The 14,820-nt window shown below is 43.0% G+C and overlaps 1 protein-coding gene across 10 annotated transcripts in view; it reads right to left on the bottom strand.

Moving 5' to 3' along the window:
* The window catches only part of LOC135502004 (brother of CDO-like), a 151,939-nt gene that overhangs the window by 49,512 nt on the left and 87,607 nt on the right, over positions 1-14,820 (bottom strand). The window contains exon 1 of one of the 10 annotated variants that reach the window (XM_064794431.1): positions 13,108-13,141. The exons of the other annotated variants lie outside the window; for them this stretch is intronic. The gene's annotated coding sequence lies outside the window, so the exon portion shown is untranslated. Of the gene's footprint in view, positions 1-13,107; positions 13,142-14,820 lie in introns of those variants that run through there. 10 annotated transcript variants of the gene reach the window in all.

The following is a 14,820-nucleotide window of genomic DNA, read 5'->3' as shown; positions in this document are numbered from 1 at the left end:
GCCGGCTCTGTGTATATTTTGCAGCCAACTCAGTATAGGCCTACCTTACTGTTAAACGCACAGCAAACAAGCGATTTTTATTGCAGCGACATATGGTATCGTCAATTTTTCAGTCTTCGGATAAAATCATCACTTCAATCAATTTGTTGTTTTACTGATGATGACAGATGAAAGTTGAAAGAAAACCTTCATCCATTTCTTAAAGGTGGCTGACATGAATCATGAATTTTTTTTATCTGGGGAAACGTGCAGTCTCCCTGTGGATGGTATCATCTGCTATATTTGAGGTGTATTATTACCACTGGCATAATACCCGTGGCGCGGGTTGTTTTAGGGGGTTGGCTTACTGTGGGGTTGGAGCAATTTGGGTAAAATGAAATGATTATGCCCATATATAGAAAGAACAAAATATGCTATTTCTCCGAGATAGCTGCAAATTTTACCAATTTAACCCGGCGAGGTGCATCTCCATATCAACCACGACTTTCAGGAAAAGTTTTGAGGTCATCCGATCTGATCTGACGGAGGAGATGTGTGACAAACTATTTCGATTACGGGGCAACTCGGCCTATTACCAACTCGGCCCACCAACTCGGCCCACCAACTCGGCCTGGGTTATAAATCATCGGTTTATTGGCATAGTTTTCCTTATATTGTTTTATTTTGTTGCTATATATATAGGCCTACTATTTATTCATTCCTGTTGGAAATTTGAAGAGAATTCATCAAGATTTGGAGAAGAAATCCATGAAATCACAGTCATGAATGTGCATTTCGAGTGCTAACCGCGACTTTTCCACACTCGCCGCCGTTATTTCATGGATTTCTCCTTCAAATCCCAATGAATTTTCTTCAAATTTCCAACGGGAATGAATACATAGTAGGCCTATATATACCAACAAAAAACAAAAAAATATAAGAAAAACTTATGCCAATAAACCAATGATTTATAACCTAGGCCGAGTTGGTAGGCCGAGTTGGTGATGGGCCGAGTTGGTCATACACCACTATTTCAGCTCTACGTCCATTATAGTTGTGATGGCGAACACTTGACGGTCAATATGATACGGAAATGAATGACAATATAGGGAATGAGTTAACAATCCTGATCACGGCACAAAAAGAGGTAAGAGATTGATGATTGATGAAATATGTGTGTTATTCCGTGGACTTATAGTCGGATGCAAACAAACTACAGTAGAACCTCTCTTAGCGGACACCTCTCTAATAAGGACAACCTCTGTATTAAGGACACTAGTTTTGATCCCAAAATTGGATATTTCCATTCAATTTGACCTCTCTAATCAGGACACGTTTCTATTGCGGACAGCACTTGTCAGTCCCGAGGGTGTCCTTAATAGAGAGGTTCTACTGTATATCCTCTCTGCTAGGGGGATGTGAATTTTAACCCAATAACTTTACCTTCAATACAACCTTTCACTACACACGGGAACAAATCCCCAACTGGCTCTTACGAAAGCTTATCACACACTTGTCACCTCCCACCAACAAACCATCACCAATTACCAAACATAACAAGTTGCCAGGGGAGCTGATCATTGCTATTTCCAAGTATCCAACTCAAAGGTGTGAAAATTTGAGTAAGGCCCTTATTTCCCCTTAATTAGCAACCTAATTAGCACAATTCTCCTAATTAGGCCTGATATAGAAACTTAAGGACTTCTGCCCTAATTAGATGCACCTTAGTCAAACATCAGCTTGGGTCAGAGAAGGGTACTAACAAATGACTAAAGACACCCTAACGAGGGTTTTGGACATCTGTAAAAACACGGGAGATAATACCTCCCTTATTTCTTTGTGCTCAAGTGCCACATGGACGAAATCCCAAAATATGCAATGCTTATACAGCCCTTATTTGGCTTTTGGTAGTTGAACCCAGATGAGGATGGCCATATGTAATAATGAAGGAGGTAATTTTGGGAAATTGTTGGTTCCTGAATCCTTGTAGGAACATAATCAGCTATGGGTAGGATGTTGTTAAGGCATGAGATGAGGGCCACTAGATGCAAATGAGTGTTTTACGACACAAATTTTGACCAAAAGGTAAAACTGAGGTTCCTTGTATCTGGTGCTTATGTCAGGGCAAGCACAAGACCTCATGAAGTTAGAAACAAGAAGAGCTCGTGATGAACTCTTAACCTGGCCTCTGGTTCATGCGAAGACGGAGTTGCCAACCCCAATTTGCTGCGGCTTTCCCTGGTCCTCCTTCCTTAGGACCCTTCGTGCCCTAGGTGGCACATTGGGGCGTTCCCCATGCAGGGTCCTCCACTCAACTCTGTTGGCTGCTCGCTGTCTGGCTGCCTCCCACGTTAGGCCCTTCTCTTGAAGTTCCTTTGCCATGGAACGCTTTCCCTGGTAGGCCCTGAGATGTCTCTGCTGACGGGCATGTTGTCCATATGGTAGGAGACAGGCTCCCCAAGAAGCTGCTGAACGGGCGACCGGGACAAGATGGTGGCAAGAGAAGAAGGGGTAGGACATGCGTCAGATGGCTTGACCCAGTGACGCGAGATGTGCGGTAGCTGGTCTTGGTGAAGACTTGTTGGAAGCTGTTAGTGACAGAAACCATGGCGAAGGTCCCTTGCACTTGTGATGGCTTGAACCATCACGTTGCATAAAAGAAGAAGAATGTAAGCCCTAGGGAGGCAGAGCCTTGGTTTTTTCATCTAAGTCATAGGATGAAGCAATCGAGGGTTAAGAGTCTTGCTCAAGGACACACAGATGAAAGCAGTGAAAATTTCAAGGTTAACAGTATGCAAATTAAGAAGACGAAGAGGAAGACCACACCTTTGAAACCGAGTGCCTCGGGCAAAACACTTAAGAACAAAAGAATCCACGCTAATGGGCAAGATGGCATAATTATCGATACATTTTATCCAGTACTTTTAAATAGCATCAGATGCTATGTAAGTGTTTTTGAAAAAAATTTTTCAACATTCGAAATCACAAGAAACACAGACGCACACACACAGACAATCACTTGAAGCTATATCCACAAACATCTCCTATGCAGATATCACTGTATCCATTTCAAAAAGATTGGCTCGATACTACCTTAAAGGGGGACTATAGGCAGGTGCAGGGGGCTTAAATTTGCCATCTTCAAGTGACTAATATACGCAGTGAGGGCACTCGATCATGTTAGATTCAGCACTAGATATATTCCTCGTACAAGCGGTAACAGTTCTGACGTTTTGCGAGATGTGAGAGACCCCTATTGGCGACTTTGTTAAACTTTATCTTGCCTACTTAGCTGCTTCCTATAGAACCCCTTTAAGAACTTGATACAAACCCGCCTCAAGCCGGAAGGTTTCGAAAATAGTCGATAATCTCAAATATTTCTTCTTTTATTCACATACAGTTTGGATTTTAGAAAATTGCATTGCCCATATATGTATGCAGAACGATGTTGTTATTTTTTTTAACGACAGTCACCGGATTCAGTCACAAGGTTTCAAGGTTTTGAAACGGTTCTGACATTTTCACGGTGAAAAAGCAAACAAAATGTTAGTGGATGATGATAACATCGTCGTTCTGTTCATTGATTTCAAATGCAAGTTTGGAATCAATGAAATTAAATGAAAATCACAAAGCAGATATGTTTCTATGAAAGGTGGGCCCAGTTAACGACCAGTAATTATTTTTATTTCTATGATGTCTAGATTATATATTTCAAATGATAGTTGATAGTATGAGATCAAAATATTCAGCATCAGACTTTTACATCGCCAATTTTCCCCGATATTGATTAATGACAATCTTGAAGCAAAATAAGAAAAATATCTAGTCATTTTCGTAAAGAAAGGTCAGGGAGTATTCGAAACAACTTTTTTGATGAGGGCTGGCGTAAACTTGGTTGTAACTCTGAGGGCTTAAGTCGAAGGATTAACAACACCACATTAACTAACGCCAAAGTTAGTAAATTTTTTTTTAACAACCAGGCTTTGATCTTCTTTCTGAAATGTTGTTTGTAGCAAACCCTTTCAACTTATGAGAACCGTCTCACCGAAAGTTGTGTAATAGATTTTATATCCTTATATAGACAGTCACGTTAATGCAGTTCCCTCACAAAAGTAACACCCTAACAATACAGACCATTTACAAAACATTGAAAGCAGTAATTTCATCGTGGCCAAGTTTAACTTAACCATTATATCAAGACTTGCAATATAAATTTTTCAACCATTTTCTGACCTATACAACATCTAATGGTCTCAGTAGGGAAGAATACCATCCATTATGATATTTTTTTATATAATCCTCACACCTCCATTAATACATTGGATTTTCACTTACAGAATTGAAGAAGATGGATATGAATAGACGCAAGAAATGATAAAGACTACTCTTTCTTACTTCTTGGTAGAAGTTCTACCATTCTGAGGTTATATTTAAACACAATTCTCACATAATATTCTCTTTTTCTTTCCTGTTGTGAACTTTTAGGTGTACATGTATGCCACTACAGTTAGGCATCAATTTGCCTTATGTCAGCCAATTTGACGAAAATGTCCTGCTAACCAGCAATTTTAATTGCTACGACCTGCTATTTGCTACGACCTGCTATTTGCTATGACCTGCTTTTTGCTGTGACCTGTGATTTGCTATGACCTGCTATTTGCTGCGACCTGCTTTTTGCTGCGACCTGCTATTTGCTGCGGCCTGCTATTTGCTGCGGCCTGCTATTTGCTGCGGCCTGCTATTTGCTGCGGCCTGCTATTTGCTGCGGCCTGCTATTTGCTGCGGCCTGCTATTTGCTGCGGCCTGCTATTTGCTGCGACCTGTTATTTGCTGCGACCTGCTATTTGCTACAACCTGCTATTTTGTGCGACCTGCTATTTGCTGTGACCTGCTTTTTGCTGCGACCTGCTATTTGCTGCGACCTGCTACTTGCTACGACCTGCTACTTGCTGTGACCTGCTATTTGCTACGACCTGCTATTTGCTATGATCTGCTATTTGCTACGACCTGTAATTTACTGTGACCTGCTATTTACTGCGACCTATGTTTTGACAAACAATGCTCCCGCCAGAACTAAAGTAAGATTCATTGTACTGAATAGTAGGAAATCCTATCGTACTAAATAATAAACATTTTCTGCGAAAAAGTGTCCAAAATTGCAACGAACTACACAGCATGACTAACAAAAGAGTTTGTGTTAAATTAGCCTCCATTAATTTGTTGCTGGCACAACTTAGAGTTCAGCGGAGCATTTTTGTTTGTTTCAAATTACTAACTTTTCTCATTATCCAAGACTTGGTAATTACTGGTGCAAATTTCCGGCTCGCATTCAGAATTAATTGTCCTAATTAATCAATTTGTTTGGCGACTGCATTTTGGAAAAGTAGGCCAATGCTGTCAACTTTTTAGTAGTAAACTATCGAGGCAGAGAAGGAAATGGCAATTTTGATGCGAGGCCAATTTTCAAAACTCCAAACTCCTTCCTTTTTCGAAAATTTTCCTGCAATGATGTCACGTGACGTTGACGTGCGGCTCATTTTCAAAATTCAAAACTCTTTCCTTTTTCGAAATGAGGTTCGCATGATGCCATGTGACGCTAATGCAAGGCTTATTTTCAAACCTCCAAATAACCACTTCACGGGGTGCTCAAGTGGAAACTTTGAAACATTGCCATCAAAACATATTTCAAAACTAGATTCAGATCACATTTGACATCGAAAAGAAATCGACATGACAGAACCATTTGCTACTTTGGCAAAAACCCGTGGCTTCCAGCGACGAAGTCGGCATTAGTTTGGCGTCGAAACGGGATAAGAAATTCCCCACAGTGTGATTTCGATATTATCTGCAAGAAGGGTTGTTTATTATAGCTGATGTGCTTGTACTAGGATGATCCTGGCAGCTTTTGAGAGCGGATCTTCGTAATGTCTGGGATATTTGTGATATCCCGGGATTTGGGAATTCGCATTGAAGCCTAACCGAGATATGTCGGCGACTCTGATCGGTTAGTGGTGAATCAATGAATTGAAAATGCCTTTATCTGGTGATACTTTAGACTAAGAGGTAAAGTCATATTTCCTCATTGAGGCTATTGTAATACACAACAACACACCAAAGCATGTCGAAACACAGAAGCATTTTAACGCACCACAGCACTTCAACACACCTCAGCACTTCAACACACCACAGCATTTCGACACACCACAGCACTTTGACACACCACAACACTTTGACACATCAAAGCACTTTGACAAAATACAGCACTTTGACATACAACAGCACTTCAACACACAAAAGCATTTCGATACAGCACAGCACTTTGACACCATCACATCACTTTGACACCATCACATCACTTTGACACCATCACAGCACTTTGACACCATCACAGCACTTTGACACCATCACAGCACTTTGACACCATCACAGCACTTTGACACCATCACAGCACTTTGACACCATCACAGCACTTTGACACCATCACAGCACTTTGATACCACCACGGCACTTCAACACACCACATCATTTTGACACATCACACCACAGCACTTAGACACATCACAGCACTTGACACACCTCAGCACTTTGACACACCACACAGCATTTCGACACACCACAGCACTTCAACACACCACAACACTTCCTCTATTGGTGAACCAGTCAGTGCATCATTGGGTATGTGAGAAACAGGAAATGTCCAAATTAAACCAATTTGAAGGCATGGCTGCTCTCTGATATTGTATGATTCATACAATAATGCAACCTGACCCGCAGGGTCGACCCAGGTGTGACAACTGCACACGGAATGAGTTACAACATCAGGTAATGACTTCCCCTTCCTCTCGTGAATCACGGTGGGTAATTACAATCAGGCCGGCAACTACGCAATACAACTAGACAAAGGTAGAGTGCTTTGTATTGGTTGCAAGATGATAGCAAGATGGAGAGATGGGGCAATGTAAAGGTTTTCCCCACTTTGTTCCCATCTGCCCGCCCAGACACCCAACACATCGCCAATATGAACATCGCCACCCCTGACCCTCGAGTTAATAACAAGGATGTCAGAGCTAATAATCAGCTTCGCCCCTTTGTACCCTCAGATCTGATCGTTACCATGGATATCCCTCAATTTTCGAACAAACCTTGCTCATCAAATATCACTCCAGCGAAATTGACGCCGCCGAACACTGGCAATAAATGTGTACATGTCCAGTATATTGCATGAACACACTTTGATAACAAGACAGGGTGGAATGACTTTTGGTTTCATTCCAAGTAGCCGAAATTCCTCTTACACTGACATAGTTGACTCGCCACAGCAAAACTAGGGTGCTAAGAGCAACATGGTCCCGATTTTGCCGTGAGGGTCACAAAATGGCCATGCAAGGACACCAAACTCACTAATGCTATCGTGTTTCTACACAAGTCTTCCACATATCACAACTTTTCTCACTGTTTCAACCAGTTGTAAAACCAATTTGCAAGGTCCACCATTTTCAAAGCCAACTGGCATGAATCTGTTCCCACACAGGAGACCAGAGGCATGGACACCAAACTCAATTATGTGTTTACCTTTCTATGAACGTTTCTCACATATCACAACAATGCTCACTGTTTCAACCAGATTCAAAATAAATTTGCAAGTTCCACAATTGCATTGACACCCAACTCACTTATGAGTTTGGGCTGTCAGACTGGCACAGTGAAAACATCCGTCCTGTCACCTCTGAGGTCCCAGGTTCGATTCCCGGTCAGTCTCAGCAAACTCATGTGACAGAGAGGGCGACACTCTTCAACAGCACAGCTTTCCTCCGGGGTCTCCAGTTTCCTCCTACTTATATTACAATCCCCAATGTTGTTTATAGAGCTACTATGTCCTAATTGATGCTCAGCTCTCAACTCAATATTTCAACTTATGATTTTTCGTTTCTACGCAAGTTTTTCACATATCACACTGACTTGATAAACTGATTAGAACACACTTCCCAGGCAACTTGCAAGGTCCCTGAGGGATGCAATGCGATGACTGGACCACCATCCTGATACCATCATGACCATGAACGCGACTCAGAGACAGAAACATGATTCCCGCCCACTTTCATGGCTCATGAACCTCAGAAAAGAGCATCATGAATGCTTTATTAGAAGGACCAGGCCACCCTGAAAATCTGGCAAACATTGGACAACTCTGACCTTGGACAGCTGCAGCAACTATCCATGATTTGATGGGATCATAAGGGGATCATCTTGCAAATTATATGGTACCTAATCATCAATGTCCACCCCTTCTTATCTCCTTATTCAAGCCATAAAATGGCAGTCCCATGGCCACCCTGATAAGTCCAGAAGACACCAGGCCAGCCAAGCATCCGACAATTATTTCCTAAAATCAAATTGGGGGACTTTTCATTATACCCACCACAACGGCTCATTATAAATCTCCACACACTGGGTTCTCAAACCGGTACATACCTACAAGGGGTACGCCATTTGTCATAACTGGTGGTCCAGGAAAATAGAAATGCAGTTATACACAATGCCGTAGTGCAGTTATTATGCATGCAAATTTGCTGAAACTTGGTATTTATAGTATTTGTGCATCTGTCTACAGAAGAGCACTGTTGAAATTTATATGCGGTATGTATCAACCGAATTTGAAAACTTCAAATTCAATCACAAATTTCAAATATTTAACAAACGGCATGGGCCTTTAAACATACAGGATGCTCCATACGCACCAGTCACCTCTGATGCACCCAGCTACCTTGACCTCCGCCCCTGACCAGCGACCCCAACGATCTCACGAGAAAGAGCCACAAGACACTTGTCCGAGATCATCTCTCAATTGTGATAACAATCTCAATCGTTGAAGCAACTCGGCCATTGTCCAAACAACACCAAGAGATCATAGAAAATCCCCAGAGATTTATCACGACAATGTCCCAATCTCGGGGCCTTGAATGGGTTCCAATTCTTCATCAGTGGTCTGGACCCAAATCCATCTTTTCAGTACCAGCCCAACTTGGCCTGAGCAAACTATAAACTGATGCGCAGATGTACACATCAGGTGTACACAAGTAGTCGTCTACCTTCGCTTCAAGCGCTAGACCATCCCTTTGCAAATTCTAGGTTTTCGATATAAACTAATCCAAGACACTTTCCTTCTCATAGAAAGGATGCAATCATAATTGGCCCATCTTGTCTCTCGGACCTCCAGGGGTTCAATCTTTGCCTCACTGCCCCTCCCTCTCAGCATCGGGCCCAGGTGCTATGATTTCAAACTGACCCAACCAATGACCCTTGTCAAGTTAATCCACGCCATTTCATGCCATCATACAACCTCGAAGAGACATTTAACGGTTGACCAAAGGCACCACCTTTTTGGCTGTAACTAGAAATCCTAAAGCAATGAGAGCTCTTCCAAAACGAAGTGAATGCCAATTTCAAGGTCGGGAGTCAGTTCCTTGTTTTCCAGACAACAGCTTCCCACCCTTGAAACTGATATGCTCTTCATTTAAAAGGAGTTGTCATTGCTTTAAGATTTCAAGCTCTAGCCAAAATTATGGTGCCTATGGTCAACCCTTAAGTTATAAAAGAAGCCTAATCATCAACAGGCAAAAAGTAACAACCATAAACCCATTGATGACGATTGGCGGCTGGGGCATTTCCACTTTGTTAGGACACCCAAGGGGTAGCGCCAACCCCATTTAAATACACTGTTAAAGTGGCAACTCTCAAATCATAATCCCAGCCATTTCCCGCCAGCAATTATAACTCCAGCAACTGTTTTCAAAGACATCTGCACATCCAAGGGACGATGGATTAGAGACCACAGTCGCAAGCTCGAGCTGTAATTTTTAATTCGACCCCCTCAGTGACCCCAATCACTATAATCCCTGGCTATCCATGCTGGCCAAATGAGTCGGCAAATTGCCATTTTTGAGAGATCTTGGAATTCGGCAAGAATCTAAAGACCATCAGCAGGCGATCAGAAGACAAAGATGCAAACAGACTGTGATACAAATTTTGGCTTGATTGCAGAATCCCCGACAAATGCCTCAAGAGCTTTTGGTAGGGTTAGACAAAGAACTTCTCCTTCAGCATTCGCTCTGCACTTGGAGGTGATTTCTCCAGGAACAAGGCACACTCATGGGGCCTTGAACAAAACTGGCAACTTCGTCATCAAGAGAACTTTGGCCATCAATTTGAAAGAGCCACATGATAAGAGTCAGTCAATGTGAGTGCTTAATGGTCCAATACATCTCCTAACCACACAAAGTCCATTGATTTTTCACTTGTAAGACTTTCCTCCTAGCCATGAGCAAGAGAAGTGGACTCGAAGATGCTCTCCATCAATACATGTGCCAAAGTGCATTTAGCCTCTGTTGACAAAATATTGGGGTACTTCCAAACGTTATTGGATTTAACACCAAACTTGAGCTAATACGTCGAGATGCTTTATTACAAGCTTTCATCGAGTTATTCCTCGCACAGAGAGGCTCATCCTGAGGAAATCAGGGGTTATCAATCAATCAATCAATCAATACATATTATTTATATAGCGCCCCAATTACTCCGCAGGAGAGTATTCTGGGGCGCTATCCCTCCCGTAGGCAGCTGCAAATAGGTGGGCCTTCAGGAGGGACTTGAAACCTTCAATGGAATCGGCATGGTGGACGCTCGTCGGCAGCTGATTCCACAGTCTTGGAGCAGCTGCCGAGAATGAGCTTCTCCAGCCCTGCACACAACCCCGGAGATATTCGCCCTCATTTGGTGAAGTAGTCAGCGCAGCAGTAAGCACGCCCAATCAGAGCGTCGCTTACATTTGAGTCTAGGAATTTCGAAAACGATATCCAAACTCGCGTTCATTCTCCAGCGCAGTGGACAGTAGTGATAGTAGTCCTACACTATGCTTGAATGTTGTCGCTGCTTTGGAGAATGATCCGCATTGTGTATTCCTCCCCCAAAATGACATTTTTACATGCCACTATGGTTCGGACCCAATTGATTTTAATGGCCTAGCGAATCCGACTTTGGCCAGAGGTAAAGTCCACGCAAGCTACTCATGTTTCTCACTTAGTGGGGTCTTTAACCTGCCCTGGCATAGACACCAGAAACAAGGAACCTCGATTTTAAGTCTCATTCGAAGGACTGTGAAGAGTCAGGAATATTTGTTCCTTGAAAGCCACGCCGGTTCATCCAGAAATACAATCCTGGGTTCTCCCGGGAATCGAACCCGGGCCCTATTGCTCAGTAGCCAGCAGCGTCAAAAACTAGGCTATGAGGCTCCTATGACCACATATATCACGAAGACTGGAAAATGTATTGCTGCACTGAGACTGAATACTGTAGAATGACACAAAATTGAGAACATCATAGAAAACGCTGACATCTCCACCCATACCAGCAGCAGTCTTCCTTTTGGTCGGAGATCTAATAGCGTGATCTAGATACCCTACTGGGGGCCACAAAAAATCCAGTCAATCCGATAGTCTTGTCTGGTTAGTTCCCATTTATTAGGAGCTGGTGATAGATGTACCACTGGGACATGTACGTTTTGCGAAAGGAATGATTAGAGCAGATTTACGGTTGGACCAGGGAGTTTGATTGATGCAGTTCGCACTGATGTGCAGTATTTAACCCGCTCGCTGCCGCAGCCATTTTCGGCCAGAGCGCCACCCGGCGCTCTTCACGTCACCTGCACGACATGGGACCATGTACAAGACGTGGTGTACACGTCACCCGCAGCGAGAGGGTTAAAGGGACTACTCGGATGTGGTATTTACCTTGCCAGTAGGATAATACTAAATGTATTCCTTATAAAAGCGTGAATCATTTCAATGTACTGTGAGATGTGAGAGACCCCTATTGGCGACTTTGTGTAACTTTATCTTGCCTGCCTAGCTGCTGCCTACATTGTCCCTTTAAATCAGCTAGTCCTCATTCAAGGCCAAAAGCCTTTTGCTCCAGATAAAAGAGTAATGTGAGAGACCCCTATTGGCGACTTCGAGTAACTTTATCCTGCCTGCCTAGCTGCTGCCTATATTGTCCCTTTAAATCAGCTAGTCCTCATTCAAGGCCAAAAGCCTTTTGCTCCAGATAAAAGAGATACAGCCATATTGGTTATGACGAGACATGCAATAATCCCACTCGGATATCAAAAGTCTGACTTCGCCGCGAAAAGGTCAGATTGCTAAGACCAGTGGCATATCGGAAAGTTTAGACATGACTCTGGGGCTAGGCGTACTCGAGTTCTAACATTTCCTTGGATGATATTCACTAATTGCCTCACGTTATCATCATGAAATGTATCATAATGGAATCGACAACAATATTAAACATCACAACAAAATTTCCTTAACCCTTTTGCTGCGGCGGCTATTTTTCAGCCAGCGCCATCTTGTGCTGACATTGGATACCAATACTGAACAGTACAGCTTATTATTATCTGAATGGTGGAAACTATCCAAAATAGTTGCCATCTGTATTATCAGGATGAAACTAATGCTCCTCCCCAAGTGTTTTTGGCAGCTACAGAGTGTGTCCAAGTGCTGGTGAATCAAAATTCTAGTGGGGCACGAGCATGTCTTTTGCAAGTCATGGGGCTGTGTACATGACTTGCTATCCACGTCACTCGCAGCAAGAGGGTTAATATTTGCCTTCACTTCACCGGTTGCAGTTGGCACAAGGTGAAACAAGGCCTTGTTCCATCGTAGACACAGTTGACAGTCACACTCACGGACTCCTAAAACTTGACATTTCTGTCTCAACTGTGTGACCACATCCCTTAGGCAATACAGTCCTGAGCCATCTCTGTTATCCCCTCTCTTGCAACTCAATCGCTCTCTGCAACACGGGCTACAGCAGTTGGCAGTGAAACGGTTAAATCGGCAGTAAACACACAGCCAACGATGTAGCCAAGTCATATGACCAAAATGACCGGGGTCACAGTTGGCACAAGTTGAAACAAGACCGTGTTCCACCACAGTAGCAGTTGGCAGCGAAACATCTGGCCGAACGGACTTCACCCGCAAACCTTCAAATCAACGTAAGGAACAAACTTGAAAACACGCATAACTTCAACTTTTACAAAACGCTCAAACCTCCGAGCAATTCAGCAAAACCTACCTTTCTGTCAGTATCCTGCGTTGTTAATAGATCCAACAGAACAGACCACATCCCGTAAATTTTCAAATCAATAAATGGAACGAAACTGGAAACACGCCGAATTTAAAACATCCACAAATGCCCACCTTCCCTTCTTCAATCAGAATCATGTGCTACCAGTAAATATTCCGTCTTCGAAGTTGATCAAACACCCAGGTAAACTCAGCAGACGCGAATCCTACATAAACGCACAGGAAATTGAAAACGAAAACCATCTTCCCATGCGCCAGGGATGCGCTTTCGCGTTACCTTGGTAACTGCTGAGTAAGACGGATTATTTAACGCTGCCATGTGTGTATTCGCGGGGAATCTTTTCTGAGTAGATTCTGGGTGCTGGCGATGGGCTTATCAGCCGCAATTACAGGTGGAGAGGCAAGGACATAGTCAGGGCACGTCTCAAGACAACTCATCTTAGAGCAATGACGGCAGTTTCTGAGAACGCAGCTATTTGTCGATGTTTTGAATGCTGCTGGAGCAGTAGGGAGGTTGAGATCATTGACCTCATTGGTCCTCATACGTAAACTCTTGTCCTCTTTCTACAGAGTCTTATCGATATATGTATTAGTATTCGTGATAGGTTGTGGTTCTCAACCACCTCATTCAGTCAACATACATACACTTTATTACAGGTGGTCCATCAATGGTCAAGGTAGAGGTGGGAAGTCATTCTACCTTATTCTGAGGACTGAGTCTTGGCACGTCTGGAGATGACTAATCTTCAAAAGATGATGGCAGTTTCAGGGAACGTAGCTATTCATCGATGATTTGATTGCTGCTGTAGCTATCAGTCAACATGGTAACATGGTAACATACACATTATTACAGGTGGTCCATCAATGGTCAAGGTAGAGGTGGGAAGTCATTCTAGCTTATGCCGAGGACCGAGTCTTGGCATGTCTGGAGACGACTAATCTTCAAAAGATGATGGGTTTCAGGGAACATAGCTATTCATCGATGATTTGATGGCTGCTGTAGCTATCAGTCAACATGGTAACATACACATTATTACAGGTGGTCCATCAATGGTCAAGGTAGAGGTGGGAAGTCATTCTAGCTTATGCCGAGGACAGAGTCTGGGCACGTCTGGTGACAACTAATCTTCAAAAGATGATGGGTTTCAGAGGAACAAGCCATTCCTTGATGATTTGAATGCTGGTGTACATGTGGCAATATGTCAACAGGGTCTCATACACACCATTATAGGAGGTGCAACAATGGTCGAGGTAGAGGTGGGCATGGTCTTTCTCTCTTAGTCTGAGAACAGAGTCTGATCAAATCTCGAGACGACTCATCTTCCAATAATGTGGTTTCTGAGACCACGAACGCGTTGGCCATGTTTTGAATATGACGGGAAAGACAACGGTCCTTACAATTTACCATCGCATCTATAGCATGTCTTCGCTGAGACATTCATAAGCTGGTCAGATGAAACCAGATGTAACAAGGTGGTGCTGCATCTGGAACACGCTAAAAGCACAGTTGTGGACAGTACAGTTGCGTGCACAATGTGGCATTTCTTCTGAACAGTACTGCAGAAAGTAATATCATAATCATCTATTTTCGCATTGCCAAATAAGATAAATACAACGTAATTTCATCTCCGACGGATGAATCACACATTACTGTTCAATCTTGATTTAGTATGGCAGGACTCCGTGACAGGTCCTCATTAAT

This window comes from Lineus longissimus, chromosome 18 (genome assembly GCF_910592395.1).
Source record: "Lineus longissimus chromosome 18, tnLinLong1.2, whole genome shotgun sequence".
NCBI lineage: Eukaryota > Metazoa > Nemertea > Pilidiophora > Heteronemertea > Lineidae > Lineus > Lineus longissimus.
Note: the sequence above shows the minus strand (reverse complement) of the source record. Positions and strands in the feature narration are given on the sequence as shown.